Source organism: Tachyglossus aculeatus, chromosome 3, assembly GCF_015852505.1.
Source record: "Tachyglossus aculeatus isolate mTacAcu1 chromosome 3, mTacAcu1.pri, whole genome shotgun sequence".
Classification (NCBI taxonomy): domain Eukaryota; kingdom Metazoa; phylum Chordata; class Mammalia; order Monotremata; family Tachyglossidae; genus Tachyglossus; species Tachyglossus aculeatus.
The window spans coordinates 80,988,664-80,994,971 of record NC_052068.1 but is presented as its reverse complement, the minus strand read 5'-3'; the positions used below and the strand labels follow the sequence as shown (position 1 = coordinate 80,994,971).

The following is a 6,308-nucleotide window of genomic DNA, read 5'->3' as shown; positions in this document are numbered from 1 at the left end:
TACTTTCAGGTTTTCTCAGACCCACAGCAACTCCATGGACACATCTCTCCTAGAATGTCCCACCTCCATCTGCAATTGTTCTGGCACTGTGTCCATAGAGATTTTCTTTTAGTAAAAGTACTAAAGTGATTTATCATTGCCTTCTTCCACACAGTAAACTTGAGTCATCACCTTCGACTTTCTCCCATGCCACTGCTGCCCAGCATAGGTTAGTTTTGATTTGTAGCAGTTGGCCTTCCACTCGCTAGCCACTGCTCAAGCTAGAAATGGAATGGGTATGCCTCTGCTTAACTCTCCCTCCTGTATTCAAGACTGGTAGAGTACTGGAAACTCTCCAGATGCAATCCTGAGAGATAGCTTCTGCTTCTTGTGGAACCTAATCATGCATCAAGCACTTAGGACAGTGCTCTGCACACAGTAAGCGCTCAATAAATATGATTGAATGAATGAATCTTCTACCACATTCTAAAGGGGCAGTTGGCAACCTTTTTCTGCAGGAGATTCAAACAAAATGAAACCTTTGATCAATGAGTGTACAAAGTGTCACACAATTTATGGCATCTGCATGATACGTGACATCATTACATCACAACACACATGATGCAATGTGAATATGTTACTGTACTGTGCAACTTTTGCTGCCAGCAGAAATGGGAAAGGGCAAGGGAGAAGGGACAATAGAAGAGAAAGGAGCAGGGCGATAAAGGAAGAAGAGAGAGGAAAAAAGAAGGGTTAAAGGAGGAGAGCAGGGAGATAGGAGGAAATGGGATGGGAGGGTAAAGAAAGAGGAGAGAAGGAAGAGGTGAAAGGGGAACCAAAGGAAGGGAAGAGTCAGGATTATGGGCCAGTACTGGCAGTCACCCTCTTCCTTAGACCAAGGTCCTGTTCAAGAGCCATGCTTTGCTCCAAGATGAGCCAGATATAGCTCTAGAGTTGTTTATAGGTTGTGGACCCTTGTTCTAGAGAATTCTACTCTTTTCAGAAGCGAGTGAAAAATGAAAATTGTGAAGGAGACAGTTGGCTAGGACATAACTTTGTTGCCAACCTTTATACTTTGCCATGTCATGAGTCACTATTGGCAGCCTGTAGGTGCCCATGTGGTATAAAGACCATCATTTGCTGCCAGTTCTAGGGAGTGAATAGTAACCAACCATGCCTAGTTATTTAGAAGCAATTGTTGATTTGCTATATGCATGGAAATGTTCAGGAAAGTACAAGAGACTGTGTCTGACCCGTTTTTCTTGTATTCACCCCAGCGCTTAGTACAGAGCACAACACAGAGTAGATTCTTAATAAATACCATAAGTAACTATTGCTATTCAATCAAATTTACTACTGGATGCAGGTTAGTACACATAACACAGTATTAACATATTCGTGTGGCAGAGAGAGGAAAGGAAAATTATCTGGCTAAATAGGACTCAAAATGAGAAACTGCTCAACCTATTTACAGATAAACCTAAATTGGAAAGAGTTGTTAACTCTTTGGAAGGTGGGAATAACATTCAAAAGGACCTGAACTCCTTGTCTTCCCTTACAAATCCTCTCCTCCACCCAAATCTGCCTTCACAATTGATCACACCACCATCCTCCTTGGGAAGCAGTGTGCTGTAGTGGTTAGAGCACGGGCCTGGGAGACAAAAGGTCTTGGGTTCTAATCCCAGATCTGCCATTTGTCTGCTGTGTGATCTTGGGCAAGTCACTTAACTTCTCTGGTCCTCAAATACCTCATCAGTAAAATGGGGATTGAGACTATTAGCCCCACGTGGGACAGGGGTGGTGATCAACCCGATTTGCTTGTATCCACCCCAGCACTTAGTACAGTGTCTGGCACATAGTAAGCGCTTAACAAATACCATTATTGTCATCATCTCTCAAATCTGCAATCTTGGCATTATTGGTGATCCTGCCCTCTCTTTTAAATCCCATATTCAGTCTTTCACCAAATCCTATCAGTTCTTCCTCTAGATTTCTGGGATCTGCCCCTTGCTCCGCACCCAAACAATGGCCAAGATGGTCCAGTAACTTGTACTACCTTAGCTTGCCTTCTGAATCTGATTTCTTGCTTATCTCCTCACCTTCAGCATCTCTTTTCTTCAGTCACTACTTGATTCTGCTACCTGATTTGTAAAATGTAGTTCTGCGCATCTCCCCACTCCTCAGAATCTTCCAAAGATTGCCCATTCTTCTTTACATCAAACAGAAACTCCTGACACCAAATCAGCTCTTTTTCTTCCTATTCACTGTATTCTCCCACTGCACCCCACCTCACGCTCCTTGTTTCGATCAATCTAACCTACTTCCTCACTTTAGCTCATATTTATCTCTTCTCCCTTTCCTGTCTTGCTCATGTCCTCCCCACTGTCTGGAACTACTTTCCCCTTCTCACCTGACAGATCACAGCTCTCATCATTTTCAAATCCCTCCTGAAATCGTATCTCTTCAAGAAGATGAGAGGTGAAATGTCAACATTCATCACACCATTTTACATCCCCCAACTGCTAATTCAATACGTAACTACTCACAACCCCCTTTAGCACCTATATACCTATCTAATATAGTCCATTATTTTTTCCTAAAATTTATGTAAGTATATCTCCCCCTCTAGAATTGTAAACTCCTGAATTGTAAGCTCCTGAAGCAGTGTGGCTCAGTGGAAAGAGCATGGGCTTTGGAGTCAGAGGTCATGGGTTTGAATCTCAGCTCTCCCACATGCCTGCTGTGTGACCTTGGGCAAATCACTTAACTTCTTGGAGCCTCAGTTACTTCATCTGTAAAATGGGGATGAAGATTGTGAGCCCCACGTGGGACAACCTGATCACCTTTTATCCCCCCCCAGCGCTTAGAACAGTGCTTTGCATATAGTAAGCACTTAACAAATGCCATCAATATTGTTATTATTATTATAAGGGTCATGTACATTAATTTCTATTCTACTCTCCCAAGCATTTAGTACAGTGTTCTGTACACAGCTGGTTCTCAGTAAATGCTATCATTAATTGATTGCTTGACCTCCCTAAATTGGAAAGATGATCCAAACTGAATCAGAGTCAGGATTAGAACCCATATTCATTCATTCATTCAATCATATTTATTGAGCACTTTCTGTGTGCAGAGCACTGTACTAAGCACTTGGGAAGTACAAGTTGGCAACATATAGTGACAGTCCCTACCCAACAGCAGGCTCACAGTCTAGAAGGGGGAGACTGACAACAAAACAAAACATATTAACAAAATAAAATAAAAAGAATAGTAAATATGTACAAGTAAAATAGAGTAATAAATATGTACAAACATATATACAGGTGCTGTGGGGAGGGGAAGGAGGTAGGGTGGGGGGATGGGGAGGGGGAGGAGGGGGAGAGGAAGGAGGGGGCTCAGTCTGGGAAGGCCTCCTGGAGGAGGTGAGCTCTCAGTAGGGCTTTGAAGGGAGGAAGAGAGCTAGCTTGGCAAATGTGCGGAGGGAGGGCATTCCAGGCCAGAGGGAGGACTTGGGCTGGGGGTCGACGGTGGGACAGGTGAGAACGAGGCACAGTGAGGAGGTTAGCAGCTGAGGATCGGAGGGTGTGGGCTGGGCTGGAGAAGGAGAGAAGGGAGGTGAGGTAGGAGGGGGCGAGATGATGGAGAGCCTTGAAGCTGAGAGTGAGGAGTTTTTGCCTGATGCATTGGTTGATTGGTAGCCACTGGAGATTTTTGAGGAGGGGAGTAACATACCCAGAGCATTTCTGCACAAAGATGATCCGGGCAGCAGCGTAAAGTATAGATTGAAGTGGGGAGACACAGGAGGATGGGAGATCAGAGAGGAGGCTGATGCAGTAATCCAGTAGGGATAGGATGAGAGACTGAACCAGTAGGGTAGCAGTTTGGATGGAGTGGAAAGGGATGATCTTGGCGATGTTGCGAAGGTGAGACCGGCAGGTTTTGGTGATGGACTGGATGTGAGGGGTGAATGAGAGAGCAGAGTCGAGGATGACACCAAGGTTGCAGGCTTGTGAGACGGGAAGGATGGTAGTGCCATCAACAGTGATGGGAAAGTCGGAGAGAGGGCAGGGTTTGGGAGGGAAGACAAGGAGTTCAGTCTTGGACATATTGAGTTTTAGATGGTGGGCAGACATCCAGATGAAGATGTCCTGAAGGCAGGAGGAGACCCGAGCCTGAAGGGAGGGAGAGAGAGCAGGGGCAGAGATGTAGATTTGGGTGTCATCAGCGTAGAGATGATAGTTGAAGCTGTGGGAGTGAATGAGTTCACCAAGGGAGTGAGTGTAGATAGAGAACAGAAGGGGACCAAGAACTGACCCTTGAGGAACCCCTACAGTAAGGGGATGGAAGGGGGAGGAGGAGCCCGCAAAAGAGACTGAGAATGAACGACCAGAGAGATAAGAGGAGAACCAGGAGAGGACAGAGTCTGTGTAGCCAAGGTCGGATAGCGTGTTGAAGAGAAGGGGGTGGTCCACAGTGACAAAGGCAGCTGAGAGGTCGAGGAGGATTAGGATAGAGTAGGAGCCGTTGGATTTGGCAAGCAGGAGGTCATTGGTGACCTTTGAGAGGGCAGTTTCCGTGGAATGTAGGGGATGGACGCCAGATTGGAGGGGGTCGAGGAGAGAGTTGGCATTGAGGAATTTGAGGCAGTGCATGTAGATGACTCGTTCAAGGAGTTTGGAAAGGAATGGTAAGAGGGAGATAGGGCAATAACTAGAAGGTGAGGTGGGGTCAAGAGAGGGTTTTTTTAGGATGGGAGAGACGTGGGCATGTTTGAAGGCAGAGGGAAAGGAACCAGTGGAGAGTGAGTGGTTGAAGATGTAAGTTAAGGAGGGGAGAAGGGACAGAGCGAGAGATTTCATAAGACGAGAGGGAATGGGTTCTTCTCACTCCTAGGCGTATGCTCTATCCACTACACATGCTGCAACTGGAGCCTTAAAACTTCACCACAGATGCACCCTCTACTTAAAGAGACCAGGTTTCTTGATTCTAAAATGGTTAAGGGAATGAATACTGATGGGGCAGGTCCAATGACCCAGGCATGAAGGTGAGGTAAGAAGCAGTAGCATCTAGTGGACAGAGCACAGGCCTGGGAATAAGGAGACCTGGGTCCTAGTTCAGTCCTCATCATTTGACCTCTGTGTGACCTTGAGCAAGTCACTTAACTTCTTCATCCCTCTTTCCCTAACTGTAAAATGGGGACAAAGTACCTATTCTCCCTCCGCTTTCAACTATAAGCTCCATGGACTCAGAGACTGAGTTCAATTTATTTATAACGTGTCTGCCCCCGGGATTTGGCATGTAGTAAGCACTTAAAAAATACCACAACTACTACTAATAATAATTGTGGTATTTCATTCATTCATTCATTCAATCGTATTTATTGAGTGCTTACTGTGTGCAGAGCACTGTACTAAGCACTTGGGAAGTACAAGTTGGCAACATACAGAGACGGTCCCTACCCAACAGTAGTCTCACAGTCTAGGGAAGCAGTAACTGTTAGTTTGTTATCGCAGTATTTGTTAAGCACTTGCTATATGTCAGGCACTGTACTAAGCACTGGGATGGATACAAGCAAATTAGGTTAAAGTCCCAGTCCCACATGGGCTCACAATCAATCAATCAATCAATCAATCAATCGTATTTATTGAGTGCTTACTGTGTGCAGAGCACTGTACTAAGTGCTTGGGAAGTACAAGTTGGCAACATATAGAGACAGTCCCTACCTAACAGTGGGCTCACAGTCTACAAGGGGGAGACAGTCAACACAATCTACATCTCTGCCCCTGCTCTCTCAAACCCCATTTTATGGATGAGGTAACTGAAGCACAGAGAAGTGAAGCGACTTGCCCAAGGTCACACAAAAGGCAAATGGCAGAGCTGAGATTAGAACCCAAGACCTCCTGGCTCCAGGCTCGTGCTCTAACCACTACACCATGCTGCTTCTCAATATATAACTATAACAATAATTATAATCATTATAATAATTACATAACACTATAACAATATATAACAATAATAGAACAATACCATTATTATTATTTTTATTAGGATAAGAAAATGGCAAGAAACAGACTGAAAGAAAAAAATGAAGAGACTGAAATAGGGTATGAAAGAGAGAAAGAGAAGCAGAACCAGATTCAGGCATCTCCATGCTATGCCATGCTGCTTCTCAATATATAACTATAACAATAATTATAATCATTATAATAATTACATAACACTATAACAATATATAACAATAATATAACAATACCATTAATATTATTTTTATTAGGATAAGGCATTTATAGGAAATGGCAACAATATAACAATACCATTATTATTAT

The 6,308-nt window shown here is 44.2% G+C and overlaps 1 non-coding gene across 1 annotated transcript; it reads right to left on the bottom strand.

The window, feature by feature from the left end:
• Window positions 1–218: 218 nt before the first annotated feature.
• On the bottom strand, window positions 219–356 carry LOC119925997. Its single transcript, XR_005449916.1, has one exon. It is a non-coding gene; the product is annotated as a small nucleolar RNA SNORA7 (small nucleolar RNA).
• Window positions 357–6,308: the final 5,952 nt, after the last annotated feature.